Raw genomic sequence first — 16,574 nt, forward strand, 5'->3', positions numbered from 1 at the left:
ATTTTTATCTTCAAAGTTTGGGAACATACTTAGTTCTACATTACAATAGCTCTATTCATATTTCATGAATTTTTAAGTTCAGACTGTAAGCATGGACAGCTCATCAATGACACATCAGGGAAATGCTGTGAAAAAACAAGCAACTTATTGTACTTTTAGCTTATGAAATTGGTTTGTGGTTCCCTCAAGGATATTAAAAAGAGACCTTTGCAATGGTTATCAATAAATATCTTTCAGGATCAGCATTTCTAAAGCTTCTAGAATGGTTTCAACTCTTGACTGAGTTCAGAAATGAAAGAACTCACTTAGAAAAAAGCAAAATCATAGCTTCTTCATACTCTTCAGCTTTGCTGCTTTGAACTTCAATATTCAGCTTGGTGACCAGAATCTGATTCTTAGATCATTTTCTTATCAAAACCGGTTAGAAAAGTTTCATCTTCTTTCTCAAAAAAAGAGAGGGGAAGGGAAAAGAGCAAGTTCATTGAAATTTTGTCAAATGATTGAAAAAAAAAGTGTTTTATATACTGACTTTTTGTTTAACCAGAAAAAAATTCCCCACTTACTTCTTTGTATTACAGAAGATACTTATACTGCCCATATTATTCCAGCTCCTAACCATCTCACAGTCCTTCAGAACATCTCAATTGAGACAGGAAATAATATTGTTTCTTCGTGTTACATGTGCAAACAAAAAGATACCTAAAGACCTTTGAAAAAGCAGGCTTTAAATCCCCAAGGAAATCAAGAGAAGACAAAAACAACCTGACCAGGATCAAACCAAGAGCCTTTAGTACAAGACCTCAGTTTGCCACTAGCTTCTTAAGTTCAAGGCTAACACCCTCAGCTGATGGGCCCTTTGTCAGCACTGCAGTACATCCATGCCAGTGGAAAGCAAGGAAATCCAGATGGACCCCCAAAGCCAATTTGCAATATATCCCTGCTCCTATTAACATCACAGTTGCCTTTCCTGTGACTGTCAGAAGTGCAGATCTGATAGCACAACGAAGATGTAGGCAAGAAGTCACTTTGCTTGGATATAATAAAACCTTCAGCATTTCATTTTCTCCCTAAAAGCCTGATCTTGCTTCCCATAGAAATCTGGCCTCTGCTACAGCAGAAGAGATCCCAGAGCAGAGCATCCCCTCTCTGCTGCTCATTAAGCCTGGCTCTGAGGACTGTCTAGATGCTGCAGCTCATGCTCAAGAAAAACTTACTATCCTATGCTTAGGGTCAGGACTCAAAGCCTTTTCTGAACCCATGGACTCCTGGGGGTGCGACACATGGCTCTCCCCAGCACCCTGCTCCCCTCAGCAAGAGCAGTGCTGGGGCAGGACGGTGGTTCAGAGCCATAGAGACTGCACCGAAGGCACACATTCAAGACTTGGCCATGGTGCAGCCACAGATATCAGTGGAAAACTGGCACCTGCTTTTCTTCTTCATCTATGAGAGCTCTCCATGTATTGATGTCAAAAATACAAAGAGTATCGTCTTAAATAAAGAAAACCACCAAAAAAATTACTGTGAGTTTTATAAGCCAGCGTGTACAAATACTTGCTTCTTTATGTCTTTTCATGTAATTCTTTTTTTAGATAATTAAAATATCCCTTGCACTGGATTTGTGCTTAAACTATGTTACAGTCATGCTAGGGCAGCTCTTATCCTGCTGTGATTATGAATGGTGGGTTGACCATGTGGAAATAATCCACTATTTTAACCTTAAAAATTTAAACCTCCCAATGAAGATGTACCACAGATTGAAACAACTGCTTAGTGAATGTTAGTCTGTGTACTGCATCACATTAATTAAATATCATTGATAGATACGAATAAAGTTCTTGTTACCAAACTTAAAAGATGCTTCTCATAAAAATTTCAGTAGGTCTGGATCCCAGCAAAAAGAATACTTCAAAGCAGTTCTTAACACTTAGGAAATCAAGTAGGTCAAGAAACAGAGAGATATACGTTTACATGTGGAGTTAAACAACTTAATTTCCCTATCAAGTATCCTCTTGTTTTATTTTGGGAGTCTGTATATCAGCTGTTTTACCAGTTCCCAAAACATGCCAAGTGCATGTCTCAACAATACCTCATAGATAAGTACAAGGTGCTCTGTATCTTTGTACAGTTCAATGAAAGGGGGGGGGGGGGGGGGAACAGGGGACAAAACCAAACCCAAACTGGATTGTATTTCAGATTTGCTGTTGATTCTGGGCAAAGTGCCCAGAGCTGAGTTTTCAGGGTAGTCATGGATCAAATGTTCAGACGCTCAATTGAGGGCAACAGTTTCCGAAGAGCTCCACTTTGCATGTAAATCCCAATGTGCTGAGCCATTCTGAACAGCTGGTGCCTAAGTGGAAAGGGAGATTTCTGGTAGATCTGTCCTCTTGCACAAACACTGCACAAATTCACATTCTCTGACGCTACCTTCATATTTTTAAGCAGCCCTAGGAAACACACTGAAATCTTCAGCTCAGCAGTGGTGCTGAAATATTCTCCATCACCAGCTGTGGGTGGTTAGCTGGGGAGGTGGGGACCATAAAACTTAAAAACCCAGTGCGGAGGCTCCTAAAAGCAGCTATTTTCAGGTAGGAGTCTCCTTTTCATCACAAATATTCTTAACTGGGAAGTCATTCAAGGCAAATCCCCATCTCTTTCTTCTGTTTAATATCTGGGTGAAGCTGCTGTAGGAGATTTGGGACAATACAAACCAGGGTTTTGGCTGTATAGTGCTTTCTTGTCAGGTTGTACAATGCAAGAACAGGGAAAGAGAACAACCAGCTACAGCCGAGTCTGCTCCACTCATGACAGTCACTGGATGGTGGAGCCGCAAAGTAAAGCAGATCCCAGTGCCGAGTTAAACCTATAACTTGCTCCATCAAATGAAAACTGGTCCCCAAAATAGGCTGCAATTTTCTTCCCAGTTCTAAAAGCAGGATTCAAGCAGTCTTCTCTCTCACCAAGCATAGCCCACCCATCTCCCAGGGAAGCACCGTTCCGGTCACTGCCAGATGCAAACATCTCCACAGGTAGCTCCAACCTGATAAAACAGTTGAGCATCTTGGTACCCCACAAGTACAAACTGCTTGTTTTCATATGGTCTAAGTAGTTACTGAGTTACCCTGAAGGGATTGTTTTTAAGCTTTGAAGATTGCTGCTTTCATTTCAGAAGAATGGCCAGAAAGATTTTCTGTTTTCTTTCTAACAATAGCATTTGTTGTGGGTGAAGGGTATGACATCTTTCAGAAAGCAGAGAGAGAGAGAGAATTATGTGCTAGACCCTGCCTCTGAAATGCATCCCCTGAAGGAACATACATCTACATCTAGTGCTGAAGCTCTTGCAAAGAAGAGTATTTTTTAAGGGGAAAAAAAGCTGTGCTGAGCCTATCCAATTCTCTCTCCTTCAGTGTGTCTCATCATAGTACCCGGGTGTTTCCTCTTTTTTTCTGTACAGAAGGGGAATAAAGCATCAAGAGATGAGGGATTCACTCAAGTCACATCCACAGTTTGCAACAGCACCAAGAAGCATGCGTGTCCTCAGCCCTGCCCTCACCCCAGGAGCGCTCTGCCTTCTCCTTGCCCTGCATGAACCACCTGCTCAAGGACCGGCAGCGGAGCAATGGATGTGCTCCAAAGGTCCTGCTTTCGCCCTGCCTCAAAAGTCACATTAAGTGAAAACTTAGCAAAAGTGAATCAAATGGATGGAACATTCTCAGTGCTATCTCTACCAAGTGCATGCTCAAGGTTTGCCAGCAACTTCAGCCCAAGGAAGAGTTATGCCATTCTCGCAGTTCATTATATTAGGGCCTATATGCCTCTAGTAAACCAGTTCTGCAGCGTTTAAAGCTTTGGGCTTGCTGGCTTCCTCATTCACTGTACATCCTGCAGTCATTCCTCCTCGCTTGCTGGCATTGCTGCACTTCAAAGACCAGTGGAACATCAGAAGGAGACACTGCAGTACTTTGTTTTCTTCTCTCCTTAACTGCTTTTTTAGCATTTTAAAACACAATGCACTCATGAAAGCTTGTAAAATTCCTCATAAAGTTTACTGTGCCACAGGATTATAGAATACCTCTTGGAACTATGGATAAACAGCTAATCTTGGATCTGTCACCAGAAAGCACTAATATATTTCAAAAAGCTATTAGCCCTTAAACCAAAAGCAACACAGAATTTGATTTGGGGTAACAGGCTATAAAACACTGAAATTGTTTGGCAACTCTGCATTGAAAGCAGGTGGAAGAAGCTTTAAGAGCCCTGGCATTTATTTTATTCTGCTATTTAAGACATATTTTACATAGTTTCCGAAATGTGCGCATGAAAACTAATATTAAGTAAGGATACTTGAAAAAACTGTTGAACAATTGATTTACCACACATTTTCAGGAAGCAGAACACCATTCGTTATGTTACGCAAAAAGGCAGGGAAAGGCAGTAAATATTACATATAAAAAATAATAAACTATAAATAGCCTTTGCATTTTTTTTTTATGGCATCATATCTTTAGGATGCTTTAGAGCCATCAGCACTGACCATAACCTCCAGATGAGCAATATCCATTTTGTGGATGGAAACACTAAAGCACACCTATAAATCCTAAATGCCCTGGTTATTTCTGAAGGGCTCTATGACAGAAATGGCCAGGCCTATGTGTGATGGTGGGACAGGGAGGAAAGAGTATTTGGGGAATGCAAGGGGAAAGTACAGTCTGGGATTCTCACATGTAAAGCCTAAGCACATTTCATACCATGCTTCTCTTCCCAGACTTTATAAGCACCTGGTCTTGTCCTTTTCTCTTGCCAGTGGATACACGTCATGAAACAGAAAACAGGAAGTGAATTTTCTGGAAAAGAAGACTTGAAGAGACCAGGCGGATGGAAAAATGCTTCAGGAAAGGAATGCAAGAGTTACCTTCTCACAGAGTAGAGACACTTTTGTCTTATATTTTGAGCGAGGTGATCTTTAAGCTCATAAAAGAAATGAAAACACAAGCAGGATGTAAGGTGAGTTTCTAGCTTGTGGCTGTGTCCTGTTAGAGACGGTGGATCTGGAAATGGCTGATGAAACCATGCACCAGCAGTGATGCTGTTCCAGTGGGGGTTTATTTGTGGCCTGGACAAGGTATTTGCACTTTCTACACAGAATAATTACTGTAGAAAGGCTAATACTCACAGGAAAGATATTTTTGGTATTTCTCTGGGAAATAACCTAGTATATGCAACAATCATTTGGGTTTTTTCCCTGAAAAGATACACTCATCTTAGAGCCTTTTAAGGAAGGGAGCTATCAGAAGAATTAACCAGAGCATTGCATTACTGTTCTTCTGTTCCTGGATTAGCAGATGTTGGGACATACAATTTATCAGCATAGTGGTGTGCCCCTGATCTTTACATGAGGTTTTAGTGTTTGCTTTCTATGAGTTAGACACACATCTCTACAAGGAAGCACTGAATTACAAAATTTTGTCAAAACCAGGTTTCAGTAATAAAGAAATTATGCCTTCAGCATCACTTCATTCAACAGAGTGTAAGCGATATGGAGCTTACTCATTCCATGGTGCTGTCACCAGCAGTATAAAAATTTAAAACAGAAAGTATTTGAGGTACAGAGGAAACAGTTCTGGAAAGAAAGCAAGGTTATTATGACCCACAGAGATGATAGTAAATAATCAGGAACAAGATCCACAGGCCTAAGAGGCTGAACACATCCCAACAGCAGCTTTGCAAACTGCTTTGCTCTCACTGGGAAAAATCCTCCCACTTTCAGAATTCACACTGAAAAGCCACAAAGTTGGGCTATTCAGAAGTGGTGTTCACAACTACTCCAGGGAAAATTCACACCAGATAAGACAAGACAGCTAATACAGGATGTATATTTTTTCTTTTCAGTATTCAGCAGTTTGGTGTTCAAAAACAGGACAGCACAAAGGATTCTTTGACATAATTCTGTCCATCTCCATCTCGGATGTCCCCCTTCTGCACCAGGTGAATATGGAGAAAGACACAGGCAGGAAGGAAATAGGCCTTTGGAGAATGAGATGCAGGTGTAGCTCTTAGCAAACACGTATGCCTGACTATCCCTGTTTTGTGAGTAACCCAATGGAAGAAGCCTGCTTTCAAACCGAGCATTTGTAATCTTGAACAGAACAAATCCCTGAATGTATCTTTCTGCCTGTACAAAATTTTGTCAAGTAAAGACTGAGTAGGTAATTTCAAAATTATATATATGCATAATTTAAAAAACAAAACAAAACAAAACCCAAACAAACAAAAAAACCCAACAAAATCAAAACACCAAACAGAAAAGCTACTCGTTCAGTTTATCTACTAAGCTGCCTCTACTGGTTTACTACAGATCAAGGAGGAATCACGGACAGGATCACAAGAAACTATTCAACAGGATAAATTCAATAGGCTAAGAACTCATAGAGTACACCAGATATCACTTTTCAGTATTAACAGAGACAGAGGTGCCACATATAAATTACTGTGTAATCTGGCTAGAGTACCTCTTGACATAATTGAAATTAAGGTCTTCAGCCTACAAGTTACAGATACCAATTGGGAGACCTGGTCTCCCGAGCCCTGCGGGCATAGAACGGCCTCGGGAGTCAGGCATCCACACACTAAAGAATTACTTTATTTGGACTCCTGATGCCTAAGCTCACCTGACTCCAAGAACACGGACAGTCCCATTGAAGTCAATGATGCCACACATTTAGACAAAATGTACTGCATCAGTAAGTGCTGGGAGAACTGAGATCCCAAATACTGGGTTTTGAAATAAAGCGTGTGACAAGGGTGTGGGGGTAGAAAAGTTACTCAGACTGAGCAATTCAGTGAATAAGAAAACACCATTTACTGGATTTAATTCTTGCATTTGTGAATTGCTTGCAAAGATACATTTTATTTCTTTTGTATGGATAGTCTCAGTAGTGCAATGGGAACCTGAAGGCATGTATTGTAGGCTGTTAATCAGTCTTGTGCAAATGGCCAGGATAATACCTATGTATAACTCAAACCCTTTTAAGCCCCATATTTAAAATTTTACTATAGTAGCAACTGATATGAATCACATGAGTAATCAGTATATACAAGTCTGGGTTTGAGTTGTCTTGCTGTTTATCTAATTCCAGTCTGGCTTATGAAATCATTTGTGATGAATAGCTACAAGGTCACAATATTCATTTGAACTACAATTCAATAAGGAAACGAAGTTAATCTTTACATACAACATGCAGTGAGCCAAGAAAGGGTTAATTTAATGTTTAATAAATGGTTATTCAAATGCTATGAACTCTAATAACTTGATAGATCTACTTATAAAAATGACAATTCTCTAGCTCATATTAACTAATCATATTCAAGCTATTCATGGCTATAATTTATCAATTATCCAGTAACCCTTGATAATTAGACTTCATGTTGAAAAACATTCATAATGCAAAGCAGCTTTCTGCAAAATTTCTGAATAAGCACATCAACTGACCACTCACAGAAAGTATAGAGAGTCTACCTATCCATAGCACAGGTGTCCTATGCAGAAATCAATGCAGAAAGGTAAAAATATTTCTGTGTATAGTTGATTCTGCTGCTGAACAACAGCATGCCTGAATCTCTCTTTTTTAATGCAGGGAGCCTGGAAAGGATCTGTTTTTAAACTCTGCCTTGGGTGGGATAATGAATGGTCTTTCAGCTGCATTAGCAAGGAGGAAGGCTTGTAGGCAAAGCTTTCAGCTTTTCTTGTAGGTGTAGCTTTAATCACTGGGGACTATGCTGAGGCAAATAAGCCTGTTGATGTGGTATTTCTCTGGAAAAAAAAAAAAAAAGAGCTTTCACTGCTCCTTTAAAGAGCTGCCAGTGCCTGGAACTACACTATATATATATATTTATGTGTATATGTAAGTATTCTGCTTAGAAATAACATCTAGGTCATGTTTTCCATACTGATCTACCTTCTGTCTGCATCATCAAGGGCCCTTTCATAGAAGCAAGAGCCTTATTAGGGATCTTATCTGCTATTGCTGCTTATTCCACTAACTGAAGTTTAACCCTCAACAGTGTACTGAGTTTGCGTGGCAAGGTTTTGGTACCAGGGGGGCTACAGGGGTGGCTTCTCTGAGAAGCTGCTGGGAGCTTCCCCCATGTCTGACAGAGCCAATGCCAGCCGGCTCCGAGATGGACCCACTGCTGGCCGAGGCTGAGCCCATCAGCGATGGTGATAGTGCCTCTGGGGTAATGTATTTAAGAAGGGGGGAAAAACCCCTGCACAACTGCAGCCAGAAAGAGGAGTGAGAATATGTGAGTGAAACCACTCTGCAGCCACCAAGGTCAGTGAAGGAGGAGGGGTAGGAGGTGCTCCAGGTGCCACAGCCAAAACTCCCTTGCAGCCCATGGTGAAAACCATGGTGAGGCAGGCTGTGCCCCTTGGAGGTCCCACAATGGAGCAGATACTCACATGCAGCCCCATGCCAGAGCAGGCAGATGCCTGAAGGAGGCTGTGACTCCATGGGAAGCCCACACTGGAGCAGGGTCCTGGCAGGACCTGTGACTCCAGGGAGAGAGGAGCCCACGCTGGAGCGGGTTTGCTGACAGGACTTGTGACCCTGTGGGGGACGCATGCTGGAGCGGCTTGTGAAGAGCTGCAGCCTGTGGGAAGGATTCACACTGGAGAAGTTCGTGGAGGACTGTCTCCTGTGGGAGGGACCCCATGCTGGAGCAGGGGAAGAGTGTGAGGAGCCCTTCCCCTGGGGAAGAAGGAGCATCAGGAACAATGGGTGATGAACTGACCACTACCCCCATTCCCTGTCCCCCTGCACCACTCGGAGGGAGGAGATAGAGAAAGTTAAGAGTAAAGTTAAGCCCAGGAAGAAGGGAGGGGTGTGGGGAAGGTATTTTTAAGATTTTGTTTTACTTCTCATTTATCTACTCTGATTTGACTGTTAATAAATTAAACTAACTTCCCTGAGTAGAGTCTGTTTGTCTGTGATGGTAACTGGTGAACGATCTCTCTGTCCTCATCTCAACCCACAAGCCTTTCATTATATTTTCTCCTCCACAGTCCTGCTGAGGAGGGGAGCGATAGAGCATCTCGGTGGGCACCTAGTGTCCAGCCAGGGTCAACCCACCACAGTACACATATCCTTTTCATTTCCCCAGCAAGCAAACAACAGTATCGGCTTGCCCATGGGAGGAGAGTTGAATTTCAAGGGAAGGCAAGAACACCTAAGCAAAAACAAATGATTTCATAAGGTGTCATTAATGAATGACAGGTCAACCAAAGAGATATTTTCTCATATACTTCCCATATGGTCCTTAAATTAAAACCTTACTGGGCTCTGCAATTGCTGGTATATAGCTGGGGGTAAAGGCATGTTCAAAGGGAATATTGGAGGCTAAGAAATGTAGCATCACTCACCTTCAATACAAGTCATGGCTATAAAATACAACACTTTTATAGCATATTAGCTATAAGACACCTAGGTACACAGTGAAAGCCATCATCCTCCACCCATTATCTGGATTTTTGTTATGGGCTATTATTTGACATATATCTTTATACTAGGTAGCACTTTCCCTAGTAAAGCCTATTTATATCCCTGGAACAGATCACAAAGTAACTTCTAACATGTTATGGATAAGAATAGCAAAGCCTGGTTTTCTGTAAGTATATTAAATGCAACTACCTCTGGTGTATCTGTAATAATTGCAGTGGTTTACAACTGGCAGCTTTATCCCTCTTTCAAATCCTGGATCCACATGACTCAATGATTATTATTAAAGAGCATACCGTACTCTTCAGCCAGCAAGAGGCTTGTGTTTCGTAGCTGCAGTTTAACTCAGTAGTTCAAGGTCCAATGCCCACTGCAGCAGCCTTCAGGTTCGCATGCAGACTCTGATATCAGTTGGTATCCTGTTACATACCAGTGTTTCTAGCACATCTCAAAACTAGAGGCAAACACCACCAAGTGGAAAAAAATGGCCTGTATACAAGAAAAATGGTGTTGGCTAGTATTTGAAGAGAGGCAATGGAGAATCCTTTAGGATGGATACTCCAGAAGATGTAACCAGGATAAAGATTATATTGAAGCTGTTGTGACTGTTGCAGTGTATAGCAACATCCTCACCAAACACCACAACATTTGCATTCAAATGTTAATATCCACCCCAGCAATTGAGGAATGCCCCAGGACTACAGAGGTCACTGGCAAAACTTACACCAGCCCAGGGAAGGCAACAGCAATCCTTACAATTTTACATGACGTGCCCATACTCAGAGACCCACCCACACTAAGCTGTGCTCACAACCCTGTCAAAAAGTCCAATATGTATCAACATTATTCAAAATTACATGCATTTTAGAGTGGTTTTAGGTTTTGCTTTTTCAAAAATCTGAAATAGGTCAAGACCAATCCAGCTTTGAGTGCACAACAATTAGAATAACCAAACATCAAATCCTTGCTGTGCTGCAAAGGGCACAGCCCTGATCTAAACAGGAGGATGCAGGAGTGTAATATCACAACTCTTCAGAGCGTACAGCAACTGATACCAAGGGGAAGGGGAAGAACTTTAGTACCTCCTTGCCCACTCCTCCTTAGATAAATCCATACCTGTTTATATCTAAGTGCATCAGAAGCAGACTTTGGTGGTCATTTATAAAGAATCACAAGTGAGAGCCTGTGGATGTGACTTCTTGATTATTTTCAGAGAAGAAAGTGTAAGGCAGGAGCTACACCTGAGGCTGTGAGACAGACAGCGCTGCAATTAGCCCATACCCATGTCCTGGGAGGAACCTTACAGTTCAGCACAAGTCCCTTAAAGGGCAGTATTATTCAGACATTATCAAGCACTTGTCTTGGATCTGCACAGTTCATGTATGCACTTGTCTAGTGCATATTAACTTGTTCAAGGCAGTTCAATATTTTTTTTGTATTTTAATTTGTTGCTTTGACTGCCTAGCACTCTCTGGGGCTTACATAAACTCCAACAATGCAAAAGTCCAAAAGAGTGATGCCACTAAACAACCAACACTGCAGTGCTGTCCTCTGTACAGCATGCTCACTGAGCTGCCCTCGTAACCCCCAGGGAAGCCCCCATCTTTCAGAGTAATTTAAATAGCTTCCTTCTGCCACAGAGCACTTCACACCATGGGAAAGGACCTCCTCCCGGCTCATCAGGTTTAATTACCTATTAAACTGCCTCATATCGGCACTTTTATTAGGGGATCATGCCCACAACATTAACGTATCTGACAGACCAAAATGGATATCAGATCTTCATTTCTGAACAACATGCTGAGATCTACCAAGCATCCTATAGGGAGAGCAAGAGAGTCCAGACCCACAACACTGCCTGCAGACCTTCCTTCCTCCTCCTCACCAAAACCTTTCTCCAAGGGGCTTTACCCTCAAATCAAACCCGAGAGATTTTACTTGTCTCAGTTGCAGATACTCCACAGGGACAAGGCAATCATTTGAATAACCAAATCCCAAAGCATGATTTGGGTGAGGTTTTTCTGTTTGTTTTTTTTAATTGCCAATCCCTTTATTATATATACATAAAATAAAATGCTACTCACCAACAAGCCTAGGGAATTACCGGGCAAAGGAAAACAATACATCTGTAAGAAAACAAGATACTTTACAGAGATAATAAATCAAGGGTGAAGAATGCTCAGATTGCACAAAAATGCTTTCCAGGAAAATTTAAATTATATTGTATTATTTACAGCTTCTACAAATGTGGGACATAGAAAGATGCCTCTTCTCCCCCACCTGCATTTACTTATGAGGATCATAAGGGTGAACTATTAAAATGTGTCTGCAAGGAGAGTCTGGACTTGTTTACCTGGGTGTGGTGGAACGGGAGAGAACAGCAGGGCCCCTTGCAGGGCTGTGACCTGAGATGTTTAAGCTTTTTAAGCCAGTTCAAGGGACAGATGAGCAAGAGGGTTGTTCACAGTCCCTGGGGGCTGGGGACAAACAGCATCACTGCGGGACACAGTGCAGCAGCATTGGCAGAGCATGCAGTTAGCGCTGAGATATTGGAGGCAGACAATAGCCTGGATTAGCTTGGCAGCCACCACATATGAATTTCTGCAATACTGTATCTGCATGCAATTAGGAAAGAAAGGCAATAAAGCTCAAAGAAGCCAACCCCACGTCAAAGCTACAGCAGGAACCTTTTTAGCCTGATGGTAGTGATGGCACCAAAACACAGGGCATATGTTTGTTAAATTTATCATTCCTCCTGGATCACCTACACGGTTGCACCACAGTGTCTCACAGATTCACATATCCTCATTTTTTCATGTCTCAATGCTGAGATTTTGCCTCAATTCTTGAAGATTAGTGCAAATTATCTTTTTTCCCCTCGGTTCAGAGAAAAATGAAGTGAATGAGGAAACCTAATACCAGAAGCAACTTAGCAGTGACCTACTTTGTGAAAAGGAAGCAGAAATGCAGGGGACGAGGTTCCCAAGACCACGGTGCCGGGTGACATCTCATGCACCAACAGCCCAACATATCACTGAGGTTTAGGGAGAGCGCTGCAAAAGGCTGTTGTTGCACTGTAATGTGAAAGGAAATTCAGGCATGAAATAATTTGAGCCGATTCATGGCACTCAGAGTGCTGCACGTTTTTCCTTTTTCAAGTAAAACAAAACTGTGGAATCAATTTTTCCGAGCCAAACATCTCATGTGACAAATATAAAGCTACATTAAAATATCTGGCAGCTTCACTCTCCTCCAACTCAACATAAGAATTCAAATCATCTGGGACATTCAAGCTAGGAGCTAAAGCAAAAGAAGATATGCAATTATAAAGGCTAGTTTGAAGCTAGAGGGGGTTGGTTATAGTCATATTTCCCCCTCTCTTGAAGATTGTTATACTGTGACTAACATACTCCAGAAAAATACAGCAAGAAGTTTACATTAGGAAGATGTTTGGGGTCTTTTGTGCAAATACACTAGCAGTAGCCACCCTTAGAATCTTACCATTATCTTTAGCTGTAGCCCTGGAAAAATTAAATCATACACATTCCCTTTTGTGACATCCAAGTCTTCAATATCAAAACAAGAGTCTTTTAGAATATAAAACAATGTTTCAGACATCACAGCTTGAGATAATATTTGGATTTTTTCTTGTGATGTAATCTGTGTATTTAGAAACTGGCGACGCACCACAGTTCCTAAGGGAGCAAAACTTATTTCCTCAACTAATCTCCTTACTGAGAGAGCAGTGGAGATCTTAGGAAATATGCTGAGCTGTAAAAGCTTTTATCCCTGGGACAAAGCAAACCAAACTCTGATGCGCTACATTCATTAAATAGAGCCGAAGGAAGCACGATCAGTCCTGCTGGCTCCGACAGTAAGAATATTCCAAGAAGTTCAATCCTGCACTCAAAGTCCCATCCAGATGTAAGTGAAACCTATCCCAAATGCTGTGGGATATAAAAGCATCTGGACACAGCCTCCTACTCCTCACCAGAAGCATCCTATATGTGCAGATGAACTACCCCAAGAACCACTGCTGTAAGTTACAGAATGCTTTTATCAGAGCCCAGACATGAAACAAGCTCTACTCAACTTTAGTTTTATTTTCATCATTGGAATAACCTCGCAAAGAGGGAATTCCTTAATCCCAGCAGAGGCAAGTTCTGAGGAAAGCATGTAAATATAAAACAGGAAGAAAAATTGATTCTCAGTACAAGCTAATTGACTCATGCAAGGCAACAGGTATCAGGCAACAGAAAATTTGAATTCCAGAAACCTAAGGCTGAATCTCTGCATCCTCTGCTCAGTTCAGTCTCTTATTAAAGCCAAGGGAAATTCAGATAAGTAAGAGATTCAGCAACCGGCTTTTCATCCAAAGTTCAAAAATCCACAGTTACTTCTCCAGAGGAGTTTCTCCAGGTCTGATTTCAAGCAGGAAACCCGCATTCCTGGGTTATAAACCCCAAACAGGAATTTATGTGAACATGAAGAAATCAGAGCGCTGCAACTCTCATTGTAATTAGCAGCACTGGATTATACTGCAAACAACACCATTTTCCCCTTCAGTGTCTGCTGCTGTTCTGTCCTATGAGTTGATCCCTGGGGAATTTATAAAATGAGCAGAACACAGCCCTGAATTCAGATTTGTGCTTCGAGTAAGAATCTCCAGAGAGAAAAACCCCACCTAAGGCTAGAAGCTGCTGCTGGCAAGGCAACCCAGCTCCTCTGCTGAATCAGAGCAAAAGTCACACCAAAAGGTCAACACTGTTGTGCTGTTGGGAGCTCTGTTTTCGGTGAGATATCCAGTAACATGGTAACGATCACCTCTGAAGTGCAGGGAGCTTCCACATAGGTCTCCAAACCTTATGTGAATCCAGACACCTTCTACTGACTAAGGTCACATGAAGAGCCAAAAAAAAAAAAAAAAAGGAGAAACAAGAATAGCAAGCATGCAAGCATGGAAAAATAAAAACAAAAGGTCGAGAATTGCAGTTCTGGACTCTTCTCAGTCCTTCTCACCTACACCTTCTGGTCCTATGTCTGGCACCTTTCTCCAGGAACATGGTCTTGCTGCTTGCTCCAGTCGAGAGCTTTTTCATTAGGAGTCTCTAATCAAAGTTCCCAGAAGCAGTCACCATCTCAGTACATGTTATCCATTGTCTCAAAGACGTCCACACGCAGAGATGAGGGCTGCTGAGATGTGCTCTTATGCAGTCCTCTTACCTAAATCACAGACTCCTCCTGGAGCCTTTCCCTCAGCCCAGGGGAGCGGACTGCCCCTCCAAAGATCTGGGTGCCTCTCCCAGGCCCCTCATCCAAGGCACCACTTCTCCCTCCTTTCCAGATCAAAGACCTTTCGCAGTGCAGTAGTCCCAGCTCAGGCTGGGATGAGTCAGGCCATGGAGCCAGTAAGGAGACAAGTATGGACCTGCCACGTCCCCATGTCCTAGGAGGCCTCTCTACCCCGAGTAGCACTGTCCTGAGCGAAAGAGCCTCTCTGATGAACAGGGTGTCAGGCAAGATAGGGTCATATAAAATAAGAAAGGCAGACTATTTATTGCATTCGTCATTCATCACACAATTGTTAAGCATTAGTTGCTCTTACAACACAATCAGTCTATATTTTTATCCTCTAATTTTTCCCAGTTTTCCTGTGTATTGATATACTTCTATACTACATCATTATGCAGAGTTGCTGTTAAACAGACGCTGCTATTTATGCCTGCAAGAGAACTGACCTCTAGAGGTGGGTGTGCTTTGTTTTTAAAGCATTTATTTCCTTTCGAGTGAAAGTCACCAAATTAAAGCAAGGTATTTTTTTTTCCCCGTTTTCAGAGTATAATAGAACACAAAAACATAAAACAATTATGTTTAAACACTTTTTCTAAATCAAGTAAAAACCCATCCATCTTAATAGCAACCAAAACTGATAGCTCTTCCTACACACTATGAACACAGCAGATGTTAAAAAGCTGTTTAATCTTCTTTAGAGCACTTCAGGTAAAAAGCTGTGCCTCTCAAATATGTACAAAGAAGGTCAGAAAACTAAAACACCTTGAAACAGTTTTGCCCAGGGGCCAATGGGATCCGAAGTGACCTCTGTAATTTCTCAAGTTCCCAAACTTCATTATTATCGAGACCTCTTTCCCTTTTGATGTTTTTAACTCTGCAGAAGGTGGGTGTTGCCTTCAGCATATCTAAAACTTTTAAGCATTTTTGATTTATTCTCCTTGAAAGGTTAGTATACCTGAGGCTGAAGCTAATGACTGGAGATCCATTGAAGTGGAGATTTACCATAATCACTTTTTCAACCCCATCAAGAGAACAGCCTTACAGTTTCTCCTGGATGTTCAAGAAGAAACACTGCAACACCTCAAAGACTCAAAACGCACAACTATTTTGTAAAAGTTGCTATTCTTAGAAAGTTTCCTCTTGCTTTACAAAAGGATATTGCATCTTTACACTGGTTCATTCCCATGGACAATGCCAGCATTTGTACCAAAACCTCAAAAAGCTGATCCCATTTGAAAACAACATCATTCTACTGCTACTAACCTAACCTCAGCAGACTCACCAACACCAAAGGAGGCTTATAGCAGAATGCCTTCAAATTATTGTTGTTCTTTTTACAGGTCTCTTACACCTCCTAGTAGAATGTGTGGCTTTCAGTATTTTTTATAACCACCCTGAATAAGACTAGACCATTTTCTATAAGCACGTACACAAAACCGTTAGTTTTAATTTTATGGCACAGATGCATTCTTTGATGCAATTTAGTACATCTCTGCTGACAAAAAAAAAATTAAAAAAAAAAAAACCAAACAAAACAACTATGATTCATGCAAGTTCGATTCAGTCATTGATCAAAAGAAATGCTAACTTTCTGTATTTATTCCTGCACTTAAAGTTCAAAACCACCACCAAGACTTCTTTTTTTTTTTTTTTTTTGACAGCATGAAGGGTTTAACCTCTGTCTAATCCTAACATTATATTGTTGCTCACCCTCACTTGAGAGAGACCAACCAGAAAAATATTCTGCATGAGTTGAAACAAAGTAGTCCAGGACTTGACTCAAGTGTAGAA

This window comes from Tyto alba, unplaced genomic scaffold (genome assembly GCF_018691265.1).
Source record: "Tyto alba isolate M040663 unplaced genomic scaffold, T.alba_DEE_v4.0 Super-Scaffold_19, whole genome shotgun sequence".
NCBI lineage: Eukaryota > Metazoa > Chordata > Aves > Strigiformes > Tytonidae > Tyto > Tyto alba.